This window comes from Ictidomys tridecemlineatus, chromosome 2 (assembly GCF_052094955.1).
Source record: "Ictidomys tridecemlineatus isolate mIctTri1 chromosome 2, mIctTri1.hap1, whole genome shotgun sequence".
Taxonomy (NCBI): domain Eukaryota; kingdom Metazoa; phylum Chordata; class Mammalia; order Rodentia; family Sciuridae; genus Ictidomys; species Ictidomys tridecemlineatus.
This window is the reverse complement of record NC_135478.1, coordinates 111,574,782-111,600,756: the sequence shown is the minus strand read 5'-3', so window position 1 is coordinate 111,600,756 and position 25,975 is coordinate 111,574,782. Positions and strand designations below refer to the sequence as shown.

The 25,975-nt window shown below is 37.9% G+C and overlaps 1 long non-coding RNA gene across 1 annotated transcript; it reads right to left on the bottom strand.

Moving 5' to 3' along the window:
- Positions 1-12,205: 12,205 nt before the first annotated feature.
- LOC120891685 (uncharacterized) lies at positions 12,206-25,034 on the bottom strand. The gene is made up of 4 exons (XR_005736191.2): positions 24,997-25,034; positions 17,504-17,661; positions 15,519-15,600; positions 12,206-12,537 (listed from the first exon to the last, which is right to left on the bottom strand). It is a non-coding gene; the product is annotated as an uncharacterized LOC120891685 (long non-coding RNA).
- Between the last annotated feature and the right edge of the window lie 941 nt (positions 25,035-25,975).

Genomic DNA, 25,975 nt, shown 5'->3' with positions numbered 1-25,975 from the left:
AAGTACTTATGCACCTGCTTTCTATCCTAGCAAGATATACACCTTGTCAAAAATACAATGCATAATATATTGGTCTGTTTGTGTCCTACACAACCAGTATAGTGCTTTTTGCATTGATTCATTTGTTCATTCATACATTAATAATTTATTGAAGAGAGCTTGGGAGTCCAACAGATTTTAGTGTGTATCTGTACCCTATCACAGGCCTGTATTATGATCTTGAGCAAATGACTTAATAATTCTGAGACTTAGTTTTTCTTCTTTGTAAAATAGAGATAACAACACCTATTTATAATTCCTGATTAGTAATATGCAGTATATGTTTAGCACAAAGCCTGAGTGTTCATTAATTCAATACTGTTCATGATGACAAACAGCTCATGTTACACGCCTGGAATTGTGAAGAATGCTGGGCATACAGAAATAAATAAAACTAGGCATACCTTTGAAGCCTCAGAGACTAGCAGAGAGACAAACAACAAGGAAACAGCTCACCCCATATTCACACAGAGTGATAAGTACTATGACAAAGAGATGCACATGTTCCTCTGGAGTGTCTAGAAATGGCATTAAATGGGAACTGTGCCTTGGAAAGAAGGTCAGAGAGATAGAGCTCCCCAGAATAGCAATGTGAGCACCATTTGAAAAGACCAGTGATAAAGATCTAGGGGAAAGAGGTAAACTAGGACATCAGGACAGAAGGAATTGCATAGGACAAACAGCAGAGTCAAGTTGGAGCATGTCTGCATCTGCAAACAGCTGGGGCTCAATGAGGGTTTGCCAAAGGGGCGAAAGCTGAGAATAGAGAGGAAAGCCCTGGCATTCTTTGCCACAGTCATGCTGTATGACTTGGAGTGTTACCCCAGCACTGGGCTCAGTGTCATCAGATGATCCATGAGATTGGACCCTAGGATTCTGAGATACAGAAAATAACACCGAGTCTTTGGGTTTTCCTCCTTCATTCCTCCAGCTCAGTCATGGGTGGGCATGTTTTTACCTGCTCTATTTGGGAGGAGTTTGGCCTGCAGAAGCTGGCACCACCCTCTTTGAATCACACCTATCTCTGAAACAAGAAACACTAATTGCCTTGTGAGAACTGTCACACCCTCTTCCTGGGAAATGTAGAGACTTGTCCCCTTTTCATAGCTTGGGGGTTGGGGGCAGCTCAGAGACTCCAGGGAGCTACGTGGTCTTCCACAGGACCCCTGGGATATAACATGGGTAATGCCTGAATTCAGAGAAAAAGTAAGAATTACAGTGAATATAAATTTTTTTTCAGTGACTATACATTTGATTCATCTGATAAGAAATAGATAAATTAGATTTAGAAATAATCATTTTGAAGGTAAAAATGCTACATTATATAAACTAATCAACTTTGTCAATTCAGTCTTAAGTTAGCTACTTAGTTTTAAGAAAAAAAATTATTCTATATTTGATGGGGAAAAATCCACTTGAATTATATTTATCATTTAAACTGAAATCTTATAATGAAAAATCTAGTTCATCGTTTACATTTTTTTTTGTTATTCTAGTGTTGTGTATAGTATTAGAGAGGCAGAAATATGCCAGGTCTCAACTGCAGTGATCCACAGAGGTGGGGGCAGCATCTCAAACATTCAGTGCTCCAAGAAGGAAGTGAAGTCAAGATGGGGGGAGGGATGTGTATTAGTTTCCTATGCTACTGTAGCAAATTACCACAAATTCTATGGCTTAAAATAACACACAATTAGATGGACAAAATTACCCTAAGTATGAAAACACGAATGGGGTGACTCTACTTCATGTTCATCCAGAGACATGAGAATTTGTGCTCTATTTGTGTAATATGAATTGAATTGTATTCTGTTGTCATATATAACAAATTAAAATAAATAAAATAAAATTTTAAAAAACCACACAATTGATTCATGTGATAGAAACTCAGCTTATAAAGAAAACTATAGACCAACACTCCTGATGAACATAGAAGCAAAAATCTTTAATATTAGCAATCCACATTCAAAAACACATTAAGAAAATTGTGCACAATGATCAAATTGGATTCATCCCAAGGATGCAAGATGGGCTCGACATATGTAAATCAATAAATGTAATTCACCATATAATTAGAATTAAGGACAAAAATCAAGTGATCATTTCAACAGATACAAAAAAGGCCTCCTATAGTAAGCCAGACCCAGAAAGCCGAGGGTTGAAAGTTTTCTCTCATATGTGGAAGCTAGACCAAAATAAGGAAAGAAGAAAGCATGGGTGGGAATCCCATGAAAATAAAAAAAAAAAGATTAGTGGAGCAGAAGAAGGGGATGGGAAGAGAGAGAGGGGAAGGGAAAAGGAAGGAACAGTGGAATGAAATTGACCAAACTATGCTATGTACATGTCACAATGAATTTCATCTTTATGTATATCCTATAAGTCACCAATTAAAAATAAGAAACTATAGATAAATAGAAAGAAGACCAATAGAGTACTAGAAAGGGAACAGAAGGAAGGAAGAGGAGAGGGAAATGGAACTACTAGGGTCTGTATTGTATAATTATGTCAAAATGAATGGCAATGATCTGTGTAATTATAATGCAGTAATAAAAATAAAAATAAAAAACCTTCAACAAAATCCAGCACCCATTCATGTCAAAAATGCTGGAGAAAATAGGAATAGAAAGCCCTTACCTCAACATCATAAAGGCTATATATGACAAACCCAAAGCCAATATCATGATAAATGGGGGAAAAACTGAAAGCATTTCCTCTATAATCAGAAACAAGACAAAGATGCCCATTCTTACCACTTCTATACAATATGGTTCTTGAAACTGTAGCCAGAACAATCAGGCAAGAGAAGAAAATTAAAGGGATACAAATTGGAATGAAAGAAGTCAAACTAGCTCTGTTTGCTTCTATACTTAGAAGACCCAAAAACTCTACCTGAAGACTTCTAGCACTGATAAGAAAATTTGACAAAGTAGCAGGATACAAGATCAACATACAAATATCAATAATATTTCTATATTTTAATAATAAATATGCTGAGAAAGAAATCAGAAAAGCGTTTTCATCTCAACATCAAAAAATATCTTTTGGAATAAACTTAAACAAAGGAGGTTAAAGCTCTCTATTAAAAACAATTACTGGGGCTGGGGATGTGGCTCAAGCGGTAGCGTGCTCACCTGGCATGCGTGCGACCCGGGTTCGATCCTCAGCACCACATACCAACAGAGATGTTGTGTCCGCCGAGAACTAAAAAATAAATATTAAAAATTCTCTCTCTCTCTCTCTCTCCTCTCTCACTCTCTCTTTAAAAAAAAATAAAAAAAATAAAAACAATTACAGAGCACTGAAGAAAAAAATTGAAGAACACCTTAGAAGATGGGAAGACATCCTGTGTTCTTGAATAGGCAGAATTAATATTGTTAAAATGATCATACTGCCAAAATCAATATACAGATTCAATGTAATGCCATCAAAATGCCAATGCCATTCTTCATAGAACTAGAATAAAAAATTCTAAAATCATATAGAAGAATAAAAAACCCAGAATAGCCAAAGTAATGCCAAACAATAAAAGTGATGCTGGAGGCATCACAACATCTCATCTCAAATTATATTACAGAGACATAGTAAGAAAAACAGCATAGTAGAATAGCTAAAACAATTATAAAATGGAATACCAAAGTTTGAAAACTTGCACCATCTGATTTTGAGACATCATTAAGCTAAAGTAATCAAGACAATAGGATATTGGTGAAAGGATATATACACAAAAATATGACCAACTTATTTTTAATGAATATTTCTCAGAACAGTTTTAGGTTTACAAAGAAATTGAACAAACTACAAAGAGTTCCCATACACTCCTTGTACTTTCCCTTATTATTAGCATCTTGCATTAGTGTGATGTTTGTTACAATTGATGAACTAGCATTCATACATTACTGCTGAAGCACACTACACTAGAGCACTTTTTGTGTTATACGTTTTTATGGGTTTTGCCAAATTATAATGTTATACATCAAACACAACAGTATTTACAGAATAGTTTCACTACCTTAGAAATAACCTGTGTTTCACCTATTTATCTCGTCACCCTCCAACCTTGGTAATCACTCACCTTTTTATTGTCAATAGGGACAGTGAAAGTTGTGCTTTTTCCAGAATACTGTGCAGTTGAAATCATAGACTATGTAGATTTTTCAGACTCACTTTCTTTTTTTTTTTTTTTTTTGAGAGAGAGAGAGAGAGAATCTTTTTTGTAGATGGACACAACACAATGCCTTTATTTATTTTTTTAATGTGGTGCTGGGAATCAAACCCAGGTCTTGCCCGTGCTAGGCGAGCACTCTACCGCTGAGCCACAATCCCAGCCCAGATTCACTTTCTTTCACTTAGCAATATGCATTTAAGTTTCCTCCATGTCTTTTCTTAATTTGATAGCTAGTTTCTTCTTATTACTGGATAATATTCTATTGTATGGATACACTACAGTGTATTTAACCATTTACCGGTTAAAGGATGTATCTTAGTAGCTTATAATTTTGCAATTATGAATCAAGCTGCTATAGATATTCACATCAGGTTTTTCAACTTGTTTAGGTAAATATTTAGGAACATAATTGCTGGATATTATAGTAGAAATATGTTTAGTTTTATAAGAAATTGTTAAACTGTCATCCCAAAGTGGCTATTCCATTTTGCATTCCCAGCAATGCGAGAGTTCCTTGTTGCTCCACCTCCTCACTAGTATCAGTATCCAATTAATTTTTTTAAGTTTTAAATTTTTTTTGCATTTTTAAAATTTTTTGATTGATACATTTGTACATATTTATGATGTTCCATACGATGTTTTGATTTGTGTATACATTGGGTAGTGATCAACTCAGGAAAATTAGTGTTATATATTATCTTAAACTTCTATCACTTCTCTATGATGAGTGCATCAAATTTCTCTTTTGTAGCTATTTCAAGATATATGTTGTATTATTATTCCATATATTCACCTTCCTATGCCATAGAACACCAGAACTTAATACTTCTATCAAACAATACTATTATACCTGCAGACTGACCTCTCTCAACCCCACCTTGTATTCTCCCCAGTCTTTGGAAACCAGTATTCTATTCTGTGAAATCAACTTTTAAAAATTCTACTTAGTGTAAAATCATACATGTAGTGTTTGTCTTTCTGTACCTGATTTACTTCACTTAACATAGTGCTCTCAAGTCTATCCAAATTGTCATAAATTACAGGATTTCATGCTTTTGTGGTTGAATAATATTCCATTGTATGTATACAACACAAATATGAGAAGACAATTCTTTAGGGGAAAAAGATAGTATTTTCAATAAATGGTGCTACAAAAGAATGGATTTCTACTGATAACACACATCTGACACACACAAAAAAATTCTAAATGGATCATAGAACTAAATAAAAAAAATTAGTGCTGGGAATATAGCCCAGTTGGTAGAGTGTTTGCCTTGCATGCACAAAGCCCTGGGTTCAATCCCCAGAACCACATGCACACACATACACAACAACAAAAAAATTAAAAACTACACAACCTTTAAAAGAAAATATAAGAGAATATCTTTGTGATCTTATGCTAGGCAAAGACTTCATATATATAACAACAAAAGTGTGATCCACAAAATAAAAAATGAAGGAATTTATTAAAATCTGTTTTTTTTTGCTCTCTAAAGACACTGTTATGAGCATGAGAAGATTAGAGAATATGAAAGAAAATCACATTATCTGACAAAGGACTCAGTTATTTACAGAATATATAACTGTCTAAATCCAAGAAGAACAGAACAAACAACTCAATTTAAAAAACAAAAAGGTGAAGGATTTCAATAGATATTTCACCAAAGAAGATATGTGGATAATAATTATGCACATGAAAATATGCTCAACATCATTAGTCATTGGGAAGATGCAAAACCAAACCACAATGAGATACAGCTACAAAACTTTAGAATGATAAAAAAAATACTGACAGAACCAAGTGTTGGAGAGGATGTGAAACAAAAGGAACTCTCATACAATGCTGGTGAAAATATAAAATGATATAGCCACACTGAAGAACAATTTGGCAGTTTCTTATAATTAGCATGTGACCCAGCAATAACATTCATGGATATTTACCCAAATGAAATGAAAACCTATATTCTCACGAAAACCTATATATACCAAAACTGGGAAGCAATGTTGCTCAACTGGAGAATAGATTTTTTAAAAGAGCAGTATATTCATAAAATGGATCATTATTTATCAATAAATATAACAAATTACAGGCACATGCAATAACACAGATGAATCTCATGCACTATAATAAGTGAAAAAAGAGTCAAAAGGGTAACTATTGTACTAATTCATTTTTATGACATTCAAGAAAACATAAAACTATAGCTTTGGAGAACAGATCAGAAGTTGCCAGAGGCTGGGCTGGGGGATACTATAAACCGCAGCATAAAGGGATTTTGGAAATGAGGGAGACTTTCTGTATTTTGATTGTGGTGGTGGTTTCATGGCTCTGCATTTGTCAAAAGTCATAGAACTAGAAGCTGGGGTTGTGGCTCAGTGGTAGAGTGCTTGCCTAGCACATGTGAGGCACTGGGTTCAAACCTCAGCACCACATAAAAATGAAATAAAGGTATTATGTACACCTACAACTAAAAAATAAATATTTAAAAATAAAACTCATGGAACACTAAAAATGGGTGCATTTTATTGTATGTAAATTAAAATAACTTTTTAAACTGTAGTGAAGGATCTGTGATTTATATAAGTATGAATTAAGAAAATTCCATTTCCTTATAGCTTATTAAAAGAGAAACTCCCCAGGTGGTTTTAGCATTCAACATTAAGAGTCATAGCCAAGGGAGTTACATTCCCACATGTGGAGATGATAGATGGATCCCTAGAGCTTCCTTTTCTTCCCAGGCTCCTCTAGAGAAAACACCAAGTCTCGCCTTCCTAATTTTCAAGATAAAAACTAAAAGCAAAGGAAGCTACAGCTCCACCTTGTGGTGAGACCCAGCACAACACTAAGAAGTCCTTCAGTCATGGTCTGCCTTATCCGGGTCTAAAGTCGTTGGATGAGAAGGGGTCAGCAGAAACTAAGCTAAAAGCTAAACAACAAGCAATTGTTCTGGGAGCTCCCTTGAAGTACTAGAAGCCTCTCTTTTTCCTAACATTCCTAAGGCAAGGTTGGGACAGCCAAGATCAAAAAGCATGAAAGTTAAGTTAAATGAGGGAATATAGGAAAATGGATATAATAACAATGCAAGTGTGAGAACCTAATTCAATGGGCTGTGGATTTGTAAGAGGAGGAGAAACCTGAGCTTGGACTGTCTTTCCATGCAATATCTTGCACTGCCTAAACACTATAGAGAGATCTCACTAGACACAACTGCCCAGTCATGAACTTCTCAATCTTCAGAACTGTGAGCCAGTTACTGTGATACTTAATTATAGCAACAGAAAATAGTCTAATACATGGCTATATACTTGAAAGAATTGAAAGCAAGATCTCAAAGAGGTACTGTAGCTTGTGTTCATAACAACATTATTCACAATAGCTAAAATATGGAAGTAATCCAAGTGTTCATCAACAGATGTGGTATATGCATATAATGGAATACTATTTGACCTTAAAAAGAAAAGAATTTCTAACATACTTCATAACACCTTGAGGACATTATGCTAAGTCCTCAAGAAACAAGCCAATCACAATAAGACAAATAATGTTTGATTCCACTTAGATGAACTAGTGAGAGTGGTCAAAATCATAGAAAAAGTGGAATGGTGTTGCCATAGGCTGGGGACACAGAGAAGAGGGAGTTAGTGCTTAATGGGTACAGAGTTTCAGCTTTACTGTTATGGAAACAGATGATGGTGATAGTTGCACAGAATTTTGAATGTGTTTAACATGATGACTAAGCTGTAAAAAGAGTCCAGATAGTAATTTTTGTTGTACATATTTGCCACAATTTTAAAAAAAACTTTTAAAAGTATTTGAATAGTATCAGTAAAACATGCCCTCTCCAATTTTCCATAATCCCCACCATATTGTATTCTACTCAGTATTCTCTTCCAAGTAGGTAGCCTGGACCCTTAAGGATATGCCATGAAGGAGTGAGCCTGGTAAGCAGGGTGACAGAGTGTCCCAGCTAAACAAATGTCCAGTGCAGAGAGAAATCATGATATTTTGGAGCAATAAGAAGATTCAAGTGGCCAAAGTGTGCAGGGAGACCATAAGATTCAACTCCCTTATATAACAGATGGGGAACTTGTCCCCAGAGAGAAGAGACTTCCTCAAGTCACACAATTAATAAATGGTAGTCTGAGGACCAAACCCAATCTTCTTCCCTCTCCAATGGCCAACTCTTCTGTGAAGCCCTTTCCTTTTATCCAAAAGTCCTACTCATCCTAAGTGAAGTCCCAGGGAATGTCCAGGAATCTAGGCCTATTCATACCCCTACTCCAGGGATTCAGAAAAATCAGGCAAGAGGCTCTGCTCCCGGGGATTGCTCCACAGCATACTCTGTGACTTCCCTGAACATGAGTCAGGGCTGAATTTAATAGCTGGCAAGTTTCGAGGGCTGAGTTCAGAACTCATCTGTCTGTACTTTCCTGGAGGGTGTGACAGATAAATACCTTACCCAGCCACTCAGGATGCCCAGAATTTCACCACTAGCTCTTCTTTCCTCTGGACTGTGTTTAAATGCAAATATCTTTGTTATTAAGGTAACATCATTACCTTAGTCCTTGTGTTGCCTAAAATCTGGGAAATCAGAATCAAAACAAAACTGAATGCCGTTTCGCTACATTAATAATGAGAAGCATGAGTCTAGAGAGAAGGGACAGGGCCATGATTATCTAATGTCAAAGCTAGGGTAAAACCAAACCTGTTGTGTTAGTGAGTTTTCTATTGCTGTGACAAAACACCAAAAGATGAACAACTTACAAAGAGGAAAAATTTATTTTGGATTATGGTTTCAGAGGTTTCAGTCCAGGGTCACTTGCCCTGTTGCTTTTGGACCTGCGGAGAGGCAGTACCTAATGGTAGAAGCACATGGTAGAAGAAACCCATTCATCTCATAGCAGGGAAGAAGCAAAAAGAGAGAGGGGAAGGGGCTAGAGCCCCAATATCTCCTTCAATATGTCCCCAGTGATCTAACTTCCTTCCACTAGATCCCACCTCTTCAAGGTTCTACTGTCTCCCAACAGCACCACAGGCTGGCCACTAGGCCTTTTGCCTGTGGGTACATGGGGGACATTGAGAAGCTAAACCACAACACCTGGTCTCCTGATTTCTGATCAAGGACTCTTTCTATCACTCTCTACTGTTTCTCATTAAGTAGTGTCCTCCTAATGTTTTCTGGGAAGAGCAGAGGTGGGAAAGAAAAGGGGACCTCACAGATACAGGGAAAAACATCAAGGAAAAAAAAACAATAACTTGGCTTTACTATAATTTTTCAAGTCTGGTTAGTTAATTCTTTGATTCAACATGTATTTATTGAGAATCTTCTATGTTTCAGATACTGTGGGGCATGGTGAGGGTAAAACAGTTGTATTCCCTTTCCCAAGAAAACTTCCAGGGTAGTACCTCCAGCTGACATGATGAATAATTTCTCCCCCTACCTCAAATTTCCTTTGCTAAGTCAATCAACAAGCTCAAAATCCTTAACTCGATGCCTTTTTCTACTATGGGAACACTGTTCCCTTATCTCATTAATTCTCTCATACACACAAATTTAAAAATGATGAAGGCATCATCACCCATTTTACAAATGAGGACATTAGAGCTTCCTTAGTTCAAGCATCCTTGTTTCTCTCTCACTTGAACCACCTTCTTCTCAGACTCTTGGGTAGTTTGAGAAAGGATCTCACAACCTCATCTCTTGAACCTCTCCTCGTCCAGTCTACAAACAAGAAACAGAAAGTGTCTTGTAAAAATCTCTGTGATGAACAAGAGAGCCAGACTGAAGCTCTTCCTTTCTAAGGCTGTTTCCATTACATCATACTGACATCTTTGGAGCCTCAGGGCAACCTGAGAAGATGAATTCTTGACTAGAGCCTCCTAACTCCTAAAAGGAGCCTGTCAGGATTAGAGCAAGGAACAGCATCCAATTAAGGTTCTCTCAGGTAAAGATTCTGAGTCAAGGACCAGGGAAAATCCCGGCTATCCTTATTTGTGAACATCTCCTGAATTTTTTATTTCTAACTTGTTCAAAAATTCTCATCTAGACTATGTCAAAACCTGCACTGAACCTGTTTGATTTTATGATTACAGAGCCACTTTGGGATATTTTCCATGTGAACTCTTTGCTTGGAAAAAAGACATGGCTTTCCAGCTTTTTATTTTAAAGCTGGTAATTCTGATACATGCTACAATGTAGTTGAATCTTGAAAACATTCAACATTATATGAGTTACTTAAGACAGTAAAATTCATAGAGATAGGAAGTAGAGTCATAGTTGCTAGGTGCTAGAAAAAGGGCAAGTAATGTGGAGTTGAATTGTTTCATGGATACCGAGTTTCTGTTTGGAATGAAAAAATTCTGGAAATAGGAATGATAGTTGCACAACATTGTGAGTGTACTTTAATCTACTGGTCAATACACTTAAAAATGATTTGGGCTCAGCTGAGGATATAGCTCAGTGATAGATCTCTTGCTTAGTATGCATGGGTTCAATCCCCAGCACCACAAAACACAATAACAAAGATCTAATCAGGTCTATTTGTAAATTAAAAATGGTTTGGGTTAAGGCACTAATTTTTAAAAAAACTAAAAATAGCCATGCAAAGCAGCACATTTTTGTAATCCTGGCGAATCAGGAGGCTAAGGCAGCAGATTGTGAGTTTGAGGCCAGCCTAGGCAATTTAGTGATGCCCTAAGCAACTTAGTGAGACCCTGATTTAAAATTAAAAAATAAAATGGGCTGGGGATGTGGCTCAGTGGTGAAGCACCTCTGGGTTGAATCCTCAGTAACAACAAACAAACAAAAACTAAACAAATGTAAGAAAGACCAATAGAGTAGACTAAGAGAAACAGGGGTAGTGAGGAGGAAATGGAAAGAGGAAGAACTGGGGACTGAAGCATAGCAAACTGTATTCCATTTTTGTATGATTATGTCAAATAAACCTCTCCTCTCTCTCTCTCTCTCTCTCTCTATATATATATATATATATATATATATATATATAGAGAGAGAGAGAGAGAGATAGATAGATAGATAGATAGATAGATATTGATATATATTGATATATTGCACTAATAATAAATGAAAACAGAATAAATAACTAACTGCAAATTGGTGCAACCACTCTGGAAAGCAGTATGGATATTCCTTAATGGAATCACCATTTGTCTCAGTTATCCCACTCCTAGGTTTATACCCAAAGGACTTAAAATGAGCATACAGTTATGCAGATACATCAATGTTTAAACAGCTCAATTCACAATAGCCAAGCTATGGAATCAACCTAGGTGTCCTTCAATGGATGAATGGATAAAGAAAATGTGGTATATATACACAGTGGACTATTACTCAACTCAGCCATAAAGAAGAATGAAATTATGGCATTTTCCAGCAAATGGATGGAACTGGAGACAATCATGCTAAGTGAAATAAACCAATCCCAAAAAATCAAAGGCCGAATGTTTTCTCTAATATGTGGATGCTAACCCACAACAAAGAAGGATGGGGAGGGGAAGAGTAGAAGTCCATTAGATTAGACATAAGGGAAACAAAGGGAAAGGAGGGGGAGGGGATTAGGAAGGACAGGAGAATTAATCAGACATAACTTTTTTAGACTTGTATTTGAATACATGACCAGGGTAACTCCACATCATGTACAACTGCAAGAATAGGATCCTAATTAGAATAAGTTATACTCCACATATGTATAATATGTCAAAATACATTCTACTGTCATGTATAACTAAAAAGAAAAAAAAGATAAAGGAGAAAAAGTATAAAAAAAACAAAAACCAGGGCTGGGGTTGTGGCTAAGCGGAAGAGCACTCACCTAGCATATATGAGGCCCTGGGTTCAATTCTCAGCACCACATAAAAATAAATAAAATAAAGGTATTATGTCCAACTACAACTAAAAAATAATTATTAAAAAAACATGATAATAGTATATATCATTCATTAATTTGTATATTGGTAGAATTGGAAGAAATTTACTGTTATAATGTAAATTAACCTCATATTTATTAGAAACAATATTTCATCCTGAATGTAGATGACTCAATCAACAATTCTCTGTATAAAGGGGTGGAATCAGCAGTTGGTCAAATCTGGGCCTCCCAGCTGTCTGGAACTGAGAGAAGAACATCACTTGTCTCCCAATGGGCCAGAAGATTTTTAGATGTTGTGGAATGCTGTAAATGGTACAACATTTACATTTTAAAGTATAGATTGTCTTTTCTCCATCGAGTCACTGAGCTGGAATTTTGCAAAGGAAAATATCTGCTGTCTCAGGAAGATTCAGTCCCAAACTCCCAACTCAAATAACATTTGAGTCCTGTTAAAAAAAAAAAGAAAAATTAAAAAGTAGTTAATATAAAAAATAGCTTAAATAAATTTTATTTTGTATTTATTTTACCACAATGTTTTAAAAATAGCTGCATCTTCTAAGCTGAGAACGATAATGTTCGGCAAAAAATAAATTCATGTTTCATCCCTCTGTCTCTGCCATGGAAATTGATAAAGATTCTTCACATGTGTAAACTTTATTCAGGTTCCTGAAACTTTTTCTAAGTCCACCTGTGTACTTCCTTATAAAATCCAGTCTTAGCAAAGAATTCTGCTAAGTCAGTTTAGCAAGAATTCCTCACCCTTTCTCTATCTGATCATTTTCTGCTGTGATCAGGTTCCTCATCCTCATCATTTCCTAGGTAATGTCTGATCCTCAGGCCTATCTTCAACACAAATCCATTAGATTAGGTTAGCCAGTATCCACCTTACAGCTGATGTTTCTTAGTAATATTCCTTCTATTGAGCCCTATCCTGTTCCTTGGCTATAAATTCTCACTTGCCCATGCTGCATTCAGAGTTTAGTCCAATCTTCTTCTGAAAACCTCTTTGCAGTGTTCCCTGTATCTACCACCATGAGCTGGAAAAAAGGTCTTCCTTACCTTGCTTTAAAAAGTGTCATTGAAGAATGTTTTTCTTTAACAAAATGCAAATGGAAAAGATCTTAGTGTTTAAGATGGGAACACTCTGCATTCAATGTCTGCTTTGGTGATTTACCAGTTGTGTGACCTTGAGCAAACTCTGTTGTTTATACACATTATTGGGCCACCAGGGTTTTGCCATGCTTGCTGTGGGAAATAATTGGGGTGCTACTATTTGTTTCATAGGGTTGTCATGAAGATTAAGTGAGACAGTATATGTAAAGTGTTTAACACAATTCTGAGCATTTGGTAAGCATTCCATGAATGGAAACTACTATTCTTGCTTTTTGCTTAGTCTCTGTCTTTCCAAATTTAAGAGTCACGTGAAGGTCTGGCAGGTTTTCTTTTTCAATTTTTGGTTGTTTTTCTCTGTGTGTGATTTTTTTGTTGTTTGTTTTTCTGTGTGAGCATAGTTGAGTAGACAAGAGTCCTTGCACATGGGGCCACTTCCTTGCAAGGTCATTATGTTCCCCAAGAGTATATAGCCAGGTGCCATGGGAGGCACGTGTTTGCAATTGAGAGGGAGTGTGCAAGTTTATCTATGTATATACAAAATACTGTTTCCTTAGGAGACTTCATTGTCAACCAATTAAGTCAAGAGTTATTTCCTCTTACTTATCGTAGTATCAACCAAGTTTGCTGAGTGGGAAGATAATTAAAGATTAATTGTCCAAAGGGATAATTTGTGTTCTAATTGAAGTCTCTTATCCCACTCAAAGGTTGTAGATATCAGAAGAAAATGTGATGACTGGTTATAAAAATTCTGGTCTATAGGTTGGTGTGGATCACCAGGCTCTTGTGTCACAAGGTCTCCCTGGTCTCCTGCTCCATCTTCACAGTCAGAGGTACAGAGACTAATCTTAGGTGCCCTTCACCTTGAGATACCATTTCTGCTGCCCTTTCAGAAAGGCCCTCTGCAGACTCATGGGAGCTAAAAAGACTTTGGGCAGGACCCCTGGGTTCTGACCAGCCTCTGCTACCAGTTTTCTTTATCTTGCTAGGACTCCAAGACATGGAATAGGGTTCAGTCTGGTGCAATTGTTAAGAGCACAGGCATTAAAATCTGGCAAATTTGTGCTTAATATCTAGTGTTTCCACCTCCCACTGGGTCAATGTATGATTCTATGATTTCATTCTGAGCCTGTTTCCTCAGCCATGAAACATGAATTTTGGGGAAATAAAATTCCTTTTTCACCAGATTATTTATTGTGAACATTACTCAAGAACTTGGCATTTGAAAGCCCTTTGCATGATGCCTGACATAAAGTAATATTTAATTATTAATAATAGCTAATATTTATTAAACACTTATTCTGCCAGCCTATACAGGCATCAATCATATCATTGAATTCTCACAACAACACAGAATGGTAGACACTATTATTAGCCCCTTTATAGATAAGGAACCTGAGATATTTACCCATGGTCACACAACTAACAAGGGGACAATTTGAGCTCAGGTACTCTGACTCTTACACTGTCATTATTGATATCACTATAAGCAAGAAAAATCATGAGTGCCTCCCTCCAACTGTGGAATGAACTGCTCTGTCCTCTGATTCTCTTCAGATCCCTCTAATGTTAATGTACCTCATTTCCCCTAGTTTCACTCCTGAATTTTAGCCACTATTCATTTATTCATCCGACAGACAAGCATTGAGCAGCTACTTTGTGTAAGGCTCTGTGGTTGGCCTAGATTAATCAAGGTCCTTCCCTTCACATTGCTGAGAATTGAAGAATGAAAAGAACCAGTCATTCGAGAAGCCAGAGGAAGAGTGACATCTGGGGACCTAAGGGGGCATAAATTAGAGGAAACAGAAAGGCAGAGCAGATGAAAAAAGAGAAGGAAGAAGGATGGCATGAGATGACCCCTTCCCTTGCTGGAACTCAGACTTATAATTCACACACAATCTGAGCCCCTTAAATATAATATGTTCAAATTAAGACACATTATTTTTTCAAACTAAATTTCTTCCTCTTCCCTGATCAGCTGCTGCACAAATACTTGCCCAAGCTAAAGACCTGCTAAACATCTTCTTGAATTTATCCTCTACTTTCTACTGGCCTTGACCTTTACCTTGGTTCAAACCATATCATCAGTCACATGAGCTGATGGGTTGCAAATGTGCACATCTGACTGACCCTCTAACTGCCTCCCTGCTTCCAATCACTTCCCCTGCTGCCAGATACTCTCAAAATTAACACATGAACATATAATTCCCTGGTGTGAAAATCCTTATGATTCATTTAGTCTCAGAATGACACCTAAACTCTAGTCATTCACATGCCTCAGAGTACCAGCCATACCTGATTATTCCTTCCTACTCACCAAGAACAGGGCAAGCTATTTCTTCTACTTGAAATTCATTTGTGGCTCAGTGGTAGAGCACACCTTGGTTCAATCCCCAGGACTGCAAACAAATAAAAAAATTAAAAATGAACATAAAGTACTAGAGTTCTATGAACCTAATGACCTCTCAAAAAAATTAACAGCAGCTAAACTTCTCATCAAATGTGTTTCAAGTGCTTGTTTGGTTATATGTCTCTCTCCCCAAGAGACTACTCAGAGGATTTAAGATTCTGTTCTGTTGAGCACGATGCCTGCTACACCACAGGTGCTCAGTAATTATTTGTTGAATGGATGCATGCATGAATGAAAATTGATAAAGAGAGCACAGAAAAAAAATCAATGAGTCTAGCAAGGACCAAAGACTGATCCAGCAAAGGACCATCCTTAGTCTCATTAACACAAATTTAGGGTCTGCAAGGCAGCTTGGATGCCAAGAACTAATAAAAAGTTAACCTTGCCTTGCCACATGGGAATCCCAGATTGTCAGAGCTAACTAAAACCCAGGGTGATACTAAGGCCTTGAGACAAATGATTTGTCCAAGGTCCCCTAACAGGTGTCAACAGAGCAGGAATGGAAGTTAAGACTCCTGCCTACAGGTCCCAGAAACTTTCATATAGGCCAACATTCATCCAAAGTTCAAAAGCAAGAGAATCAAGATCATCTTGTACACAGGGGCTCAAAAAGAAGGTACTCCTTATCTCAAATTTCCAAATGCATAGCAGTCTCTGTTATACTTTGGATTGTGCCTCCCATTGCCCATCCCATAACAAATTAAAATATCAAAATCCTAACCCTCAGTTGCTCAGAATGTGACAATTGGACATAGAGTTATTACAGGAGTGACCAAGTTAAAATAGGTCATTAGGGTAGTATCTAACTCAATGTGGATGGTATCTTTATAAAAAGAAGAAATTTGGATATGGAGATACACATATATGAAGAATAACAAGCCTAGAGAACAGAGCCTTCCATCACAGCCCTTAGAAGGAACCAATCCTGACAAGACTTTGATTGCAGACTTGCAGCTTCCAGAACTGGGAGACAGTCATTTTCTATTGTTTGAAACACTCAGTTTGTGGTACTTTGTTATGATAACTCTAGAAAACTAATGCAAGCTCTCTATAGTAGTTGTTTTTAATGTGTGGTCCTTGGACCAGCAGCATTAGCATCACCTGGGATTTGTTAGAAAAACAAGACCTCACACATGTAGGCAAGCGCTCAATCACTGAGTTAGATCCCCTGCTTCATACTGCTTTTTAATAAGGAAAGGTGGGGGGGGTGTATGCTCAGTGGTAGAACACTTGCCTAGCAAGTGCAAGACCCTGAACTCAATCCCCAGCACTTTCCAGAAAAAAATAAAAAGAAACAAATCTGCCTGGTTTTAAAACTAAACTCCAAACCTACACATGAGATTGTAACGGTTGTGTCTCCCTGTGCACTCTTATCGTTTTGTAGCATTAAATAACTTCATGCTTTCTTTCCCTTTCAAAACTGGCTCTCAGAAGAAGATCTGCTCACCCTGTTTATAATGAATTTTCATCAGTTGATTACAGTTTTCTATGAATGCTCCTCCTTCTAAGTCAGAACAGCTTTAGGATAAAGACAAGGCCTATAGCTATAAGTACAAAAGTCTTCCAGTGGCTATCCATTACCCAGGTAGGAATACAAAGGGCTTTCTTATGACCCCTGAAATGCCTAGGCCCAGGGACTACCTACCTTGATTTCTTGCAGAAACCTAGCATGTTTGCAAACCTCAGCTTTGTACCCCCAAACAATCAACAAGTTTACATAACTACACTAATAAGGCAGGATTCAAATTTTAACATTAGCCAACACTATATAAAAGCCCCCCAAAACCAATCCACTTTCCAGACCCAGATAAGGTTCCAGAAAATGTCCAAGACTCTGGTCCCCAGATATCTGAGTTCAAGTTCCTGCTTTGCCAATTAACTCTCTTTGATACCTCAGTCACTCTGTTTGTTCTTTCCTGGTCTCCATTTTGCCTCTGAAACAGGATCAGTCTTGGTCAGGGTGACCTCCAAGGTCCTCCCTCGCTCTGCTCTGGACTGCTCTGGATTCTCAGGTTGTGTTGCATACACCTGGGATGGGGTCCAAGAATTCCTAAAGGGGTCAAAAAGATTAACCATTGGGCTGGGTCAGTTCCAGGAAGGACTAAAAAATTAACCTGGTTACTCTTGTTTTCTCCTTTTTATTAATCTTTACCACGTATAACTCTGGTGAGGCATCATTTCTCTCCTATCTCCACTGTCGAGGTGCCATCCCCCTACCCTCCCACAAAGAGTGCTGCATTCCCCACCCCTAGAACTTTCCCTTCCCCCTATCATATTCTGCCAATCCTCACTCCTGCTGTGAAACCCTCCCTGATTCCCCAAGGCCCTGTAATCACAGCTTCCTCAGATCACCTTGGTATATGGTCCTATACCCATTATATAGCTGACCTCTTAGGGTCCTAGGGACCATCTCCTATTAGCATCTTCTGCTTGGCTACTCCCCTTGGGATTTAAAACCATTCTGTGTTCGATCCTTGTCCTGTGAGCCTGGTTGGGCCAGACACAGGTTCATTGAGGAGGATATCTGAACATTTGAAATGCTTTTCACTGAACTGAAAACTAACAATAATAAGCCCTGGCTACTAGGAAACGTTCTTAAGTATTCAAAGCAATACTTCTCTTGTAGCTCCTTGGATCCTCCTGGAATCACTTGAAACAGGCTGAAAGTTTAACAAATGAGAATCCAGAGCTCATGGAGGTGAAGCAATTTGCTTAAGGCTGGATTGGCAAATTGACAGTAGAGCCTGAAACACATTCCAGAGTTCTTCCCTCCCCATCCAGGGCATTAGAGTGTACACCATGTGGTGAAATCATAACTTTACCCTCCTTTTAAGAAACTGCAGCTTGGGTCTGCCTCCCTATGAACATATAAAAACACATACACACCTGCACATATGCATGCATACACACAAGTCATAAAAATCTTACACTGGCTCCAGCCTGATTGAGGCTTCATCCTTTTAGAATCTAAGACTGTTTTTCTCCCTCTATTAGTATCATTCTTTTAAAAAATATTTTATTGGTGCATTATGGTTATACATAATAGTGGGATTTGTTTTGGCATAATCATACATGTGTAGAATATAATTTGTCCCATTTTAGTCCCCAGTACTTTCTCTTTCCCGCCTTCTATTTCTCTTCCTCTCCTGGTCTTCCTTCTGTTTTTTTATTGCTATTTTTAATTGGTGTTCTTTAGATATACATAAATGTAGAATTCACTGTGGTATATTTATATATGCATATAGCATAATTTGGTCAGTTTCATTCCACAGTTCCTCTCTGTTCCCATCCCTCCACCCTCCTCCTCGATTCCCTTCCTCCACTCCACTGATCTCCCTTCTTGGGAAGAATAACCCAGGGCAGTTCCCAGTGAGCTCACAATGCATTTTCTCAAAGATTTTGCAAGGAGCCAGGAAATGCTACACTTGGCCCTCTGTGCTCTGGTGAACTCCCCTCAGCCCTTCCCTCTTCTCCCTTTGCAATGACTTGCCTATCAGGGAGAAAAGAAGGATGAAACTCTGGAGTGTGTATTAGTTTGCTAGTATGACCTTAACAAAATACCACAGGCTAGGTACTTTAAACAACAGATTTATCTTCAGTCAGTTCTGGACGCTAGAAGTCCAAAATCAAGGCATTGGCAGGTTTGAAGTTTCCTTCATTCTCTCTCCTTGGCCACTTCCTCACTTGTCCTCATGTGATCTCTCTTCTTCGTTCTTGTATCCTTGATATTATTATGTGTGTCCAAATCTGTAATCTTCTAATCTTCTAAAGATGTCAGTCAGATTGGATTTGGTCCAATCCACATATTTCATTTAACCTTAATGATTCCTTTGAAGGCCCTAATTTCAAGTACAGTTATGTTCTAAGATAGTGAATGTTAGGATTTCAACATATGAATTTAAGCAAACATTCCATCACACGGTGAGAAGTGGACTTCCCAGTAGAAATATTGCTTTTTCCCCTGTCAGGTATTCAAGAAACCATATTATCTCATCATAGTCACCACCTATGCCACTTAATAGGATCATGCAGGAATCAATACATTTACATGCTTATTCATATGCACATAACTATTAGGTGCAGGTGTGTATGAACAAATGAATTTATCCTAGTGTGTTTTGAGTGTGTGTGTGTTGTGTGGATATGATGTGAACATGCATGTGTATTTTCAGGTACCTTTCTGCAAATGTGTACATGTGTGTGGATGACTACATGGGTGGGCATAAATATTTTCTCATTCACCATTCACTCATCAGTTCAACAAAGATGTGTTCATGCTATAGTCACTGTAGAAGATTCTAGGAATAAATAAAACAAAGTGTGTGGATGGTGCACACCAGAATACATGAAGGTTAGACTTGTTTTTCAATACTGTGTAGGTGTCTCTGAAATCTCTGCACATATGTATGTATGCATCAGTGCCCACATCAAGCTTGGAGAGTTCCTGACTACATAAGTAAAGATATATCTTCTGTCACACTAAAAGATCCTGCTGTGGGTTCTTTCCCCCAACTCTACGGATCAGATTCAAGCAGCCTTCCTGGAAGCCTGAGGCAATTGAAGCATCCTCTGTCCACTGCTCTCTTATGTTGGAAGCCTAGAATGCTGGGTCCCAGCCACTCTGCCCTCCCCACCCATAGGGTGGTGAAGCATTTCCCGATAAGAGGGGACCCAGAGTCCAGGCCACTGGGAGCCACCACCTGAGCTTCACGTGGTTTTATGGTTTCACAGTTAATGTTTTGCCTTAGGTTATTTCTGCTTTAAGAGTTCAGCCAGAAAAGGCAGGAAAGAGATGGGGGCAGGGGAGATAAGGTGCCAGGTCACCTGCAGGAGGCACTTGCCTTAGCAGTCACCTCTGGCACCACAATACTTGAAGGGTTCCAGGTATACCAAAGGAGGGAGCCGCCCAAACAGGGAGAGAACAAGGGCTTCTGGGAACAGGAGTGGAAAAGACAATCATTTGCAAATTGATCCAGGAGCCCAGCATCCCCTCTGCCACTTCCTAAAGAGCCTAGGAATACCCTCTACTAATAGCCAGCCAGCCTGTGCTTGGTCTCCCAGGATGAGTAGCTTACTACTCCCAAGATGCTCTCTTAAAAGTTTTCCTTTATACTGAGTACTTCCATTCATTGATTCTGCTTTCCCTCTCAAAGAAATTAAATATCCCTAGGAATAACTGTCCTTAAATTAATGTGTCTAGAAGATTCCTCTTTTAAATATAAATAAATGTCCTGGGAAAACATTATTACTTGATAATTTGAGTGCTCCTTCTTCCCATTTTAAGGCTTTTAAATCTCTAGGAACAGGAATAAATGAAATATAGGTAAATATAAAAATATTATGCTATGTGTATATTATATACATACATAAATGTACTTTATACATATTTATGTATCAATATCATAAAATATATATTTTACATGTATATTTATATATAATATATATGTACTATATAAATTGTATATGCCACCAGTTATTATTTACAATATTTCTACATACACTCTTTCTTAATCTCCCCTATACCACAGAGCATTAGTATCTCTATTTTATAGAGGAAAAAAGTAAGGGATTAAGTACTTTGAGTGAGACCTCCCAGTTAATGAATAAAATTCAAACCAAACCAACGTCATTCTGATTTTAGGCCTGTCTTCTTAAGTGCTGCTCTACATTCTTTCCTATGCCTTGAATATAGTAAGTCTAAAAAATGCTTAACAAGTTATTTAATAAATTAATGTACTAACTTATCCATTCCCAATAACACACAGCATGAGTGAGTTTATCACATCAGTCAGCTTTATCTGGAGTGAAAGGTGAATTTTCATGTGAAGAAAAGAAACAGTCTGGGGCCTGGTCCACTTCCCGGAAGTCAAGGTCTTTCAACTTCAAGGCATTCTCAGAGTAGTTGTGTCAGGAGATGAATGAAAATAAATGCAGTAGGCTTCTGAGCTTCTCCCCCAAATCACTATTGCTCTGAGTCCATAGAAGAATCTGAGTCTTTAACCTAGAAATCTTTTATCTTCCATGTTCTCTCTTCCATCAATATCTGCTCAAATGTCACCTTGTCCCTACAGCTTATGCTCCCATTCATTCCCTCAAGGCAGAATTATTTCTCCTTCATTTGTGTTCCTGTTGCCTTTCATAAATACCTTGAGCACAACACACCACACTTCATACTGCATTTATGTGTTTAACTATCTAGCTCCTAGGCTATGAGATCCTCAAATGCTGGGCTATTTAGTCTTTGAGCCTAGCACAGTGCCTTGCAGAGTCAGCATTCAGCAAATGTATGCTATGAGTGAGTCAGGGAGTGAGTGAGAGAGAGAGACTAGAGAAAGTGAGAGTCATCTTGCAAAAAGGAGAAACCCCTGAACCCAAACCATACCACAGTTTGTTAGTATCTTACAAATGATATACAGGTTGTTATCACCATTGTGCTCCTGCCACAACAGTTGGCATGGCAATTCTCTCTTTTTGCCAGAGTCCTCCAGAGACCTCCTCACAATTCCTAGTAAAAACTGAATCATGAATCATCTGCCAGGTACTTTCACCAATCCAGCAGCCACTAAGGTAGAGGATTCCTTCATCACATCCCTCTTCTCCACCTCAACAACTCTCTCACTCTGCCTAGTGAACCCAGAGGCACCCCTAGCACCCTCTGAGGTGTCAGAGCAGGAAATCAGGGCCGAGGGGCAACTCCTTAGGGCTGACCTTCCCATGATCTCATAAGTGCTTCCATCATGGGTTTAAACAGTCAATAATTCACCAGCCTGTAAAAGATACTAATGGAGTAGAAAAACTTTCTTTTATTACTTTTCCAATCATTTGCTGTTGACCTACTATGGACCAGCACAGCACATGGTATCTGATAAGATTATCACACTGAATTCTCAAGATAATAATTCCCTATGAGATAGATATTATCAGGGCCATAATAGGAATTTGGTGGACCCTAGGCACTGTTACTTCAAAGGCCCCTTCCTCCATTAAAAATACTAAAAATTCTATTTCATAATTTCACTGGCATAAAAATACTAAGATTGTCCTAATATTGTATATGAAGACATTTTCTTTGATGTAAAAGTTCACTTTTTATTCTTCTTTGAAATTGATACCTTGCACAAGCTCCTAAAAATATCACATGACCTAGAAGGGCCTCCTATGCCCATCATTTTACAGATAAAAAAAAACAAAGATTAAAATACAGAGCTAAGAATGGTAGAAATGTACTTATGATCAATTGTTTTTAGACAAGAATGCCAAGACAATTCAATAGAAAAAGAATAGTATCTTTAACAAATGGTACCAGGATAGCTAAATATCTACATACAAAAGAATAAAGTTGAACACCTACCTCACACCATATACAAAAATTAGAATGGTATCAAAGATTTAAATGTAAAAGCTCAACTATAAGCCTTTAGAATAAAACATAGATATAAATCTTCATGATCATCCAGTGTCTTATATGACATCAAAAGTGAAAGCAACCATAGGAAAAAAAATTGGCTAATTGGACTTCATAAAAAAAGTGTTTAACTTGTGCTTAAAAGAACACTAGAAAGTGAATAGAAGGACTGGGAGTATAAATTAGTGGTGGATCATGTGCTTTGCATGCACAACACTCTGAGTTCACGTTCCAAGGAGGTGGTAGGGGGAAGAGAAGAAAAAAGTAGGGGGAGATAATCCTCAGAATAACAGAAAATATTTTCAAATCTTATATCTGATAAGAGTCTTGTAAACAGAATATATTAAGAACTCTTGCAACTAAAAAGACCACAAGTAACCTACTGTAAAAATGGCCAAAGGGGGTTGGGAGTGTAGCTCATTGGCAGAGTGCTTGCCTAGCATATGCAAGGCCCTGGGTTCAATCCCCAGCTCTGAGAACAAAACAAGTTGGGTGAAGTACTTGAATAAACATTTCTACAAAATAGAGATATTCACAAGTGGCTCACAAACACATGAAATGATGTTCAATGTTATTTGAAAAATGTAAACCAAAGCCACAATAAGATACAATTGCATATACACTAGGATGGATTATGTTTTTTAATGGAAATAATAAGTGTTAATGAAGTGGAGAAATCAGAATCCTTAACACATTGTTGGTGAGAATGTAAAAGAATGCAGACTCTTTGGGAAACAATTTGGCAGTTTCTCAAAAAGTTAAACACAGGGTATGAACAAACAATTCTACTCTCAAGTATATGCCCAAAGAAGAAAGAGCATGTGAACACACAAAAAAACCTGAATGTTCATAGTAGCATTATTCATAAAAGCCAAAAAATAAAAAGCATCCATATGCCCATCAACTGATGAATGGATAAACAAATGTGGTATATCCATACAATGTAATATTATTCAGACATAAAAAGAAATGATGGTACCATGGCACACATCTGTAATCCAAGGTACTCAGGAGGCTGAGGTAGAAGGATTGCAAGTTCAAGCCCAACCTGGGCAATTTAGCAAGACCTTGTCTCAAAATAAAATTTCCAGAGGTACAGTGCTTGCCTAGCCTGTGTGAGGCCCTGGATTCAGTCCCCAGTACCACAAAAAGCAGAAGGAAAAGGAGGATAAGGAGAAGAAATAATGATGTATGATACTTTGTACAACAGATGCATCTTGGAAACATTATGCATAGTGAAAGGTGCCAGACACAAAAGTCTACATATTATAATAGTCCATTTACAGAAAATTTCCAGAATAGAATAATTCATAGAGACAGAAAATAAATTAGTGGTTGTCCAGGAGTAGGGAAATGGGGAGTGGTAATGGATATAGGCTTCTTCTGGGTCTGATAAAAAAAAAAATTGGTCTGGAATTGGATAGTGGCAATGGTTGCAGAATAATGTTGTGAATATACTAAAACCCACTGGACTGTACGTTTCTAAATCACGAGTTTTATGATATGTGGGCTGTATCTCAATTTTTTAAATGCAAAATTGATCACAGCAATGGTCAAATATTTGTGAACATACCAAATACCATGAAATTTCACACTTCTAATGGATGAATTGTATGGTACATGAGTTATATACCAATAAAACTATTACCCTCTTCTCCCTGCCCGCCATAAAACTGTAGGACTAATGTTCAAGTCTGGGTCTTTCCACTTCCAAAATGAATACATTTAAACTTCATACCACTCTGTTGTTTGCAGGTTGACTAATCCAATAAGGGCTCTTTACCTCTCTCCTTTCTTCATACAAGTTCCTTTTCCTCTCCTGCCTGGCTGACTGATCACCAAAATTTCTAGACAAATGGTACCTTCTTTCTATGCATGGTGTTGTCCAGATCAGTGTCTCCTCAAAAACTCTCAAGTGCCTACAATCTAAAATCCACTCTCTCAGGGACAGGGCATATAACTTAGTGGTAGATCTCTTACCTAGCATGCATGAGTCCCTGGATTCCATTCCCAGCCCTACAAATTAAGAAATAAAAATTAACAAATAAAATCCAATCTCTTTAACCCAGAAATCTAAGCCTCTTAAGATCTGGCACCAACTTTGTTTTCCAGGACTCTGCTCCTCATGGCCAACATTGTAGCCAAACCCCTCCCTGCCCTTCTCTGAATCATGTCCTTTCCTCCTGTTTCATGTGCCTGGAATACCACTCCCCACTGCATAGCCAAATCCTGTCTCTCTGCTCTGATGCTACCTGACACCTTCTCCAAGTTAAAAGTTATACACACAGGCATTAAAGTTATACATACTTCCTCTGAGCTCTCATGGGTCTCTGTACACCTCTCCCTGTATCAAAGTATTTGGGTGTATAATCCTTAAGGACAGACAGTACAATAAACAGCCCAAAGCAGGAAGCACAGAGTCTGGCACACGACGGGGCTCAGGAAAGTCACACCATACCAACTGAAGTAAATTCAATCTCACTGCTCTTTTTTTCCCTAATGGCAGTTTTCCTGCCAACTAGCAACACTACAAGCAGTTTGAACAAAGCACTTAGAATGCTAATGGATGAAAATGGGCTATAGCCACATTTATTTCAAAGAAATTAACCTCTGTGAGCTTTATTGCCTTGTTTACCTTGACTACACAGCTGTTGGTTGTTGACTACACTTCTGGGTCCCAAGGGGTGGAAATGTTCTGGTGGCAAGATGATGTCAGCCAGAGGTGATATGAAGAGGATAAGAAAACGTAGCAACTGAGTTACTAACAACTTCCTGTGTTGCTAACACTGTCACCTCACAGGGACTCCTCCTGTGTCTTCCTCAACTCCAACTGTGTCAGCCAAAGAATTGGGAAATCCAGGGGATGTGCCATAGCTGTGCTCTGATAAGTTCCCAGGAAGGAGGAGAGCCAACGATCCCCCCTCTGGGATTTAGGGGAAGTGTCCTTAGATTTCCTAAC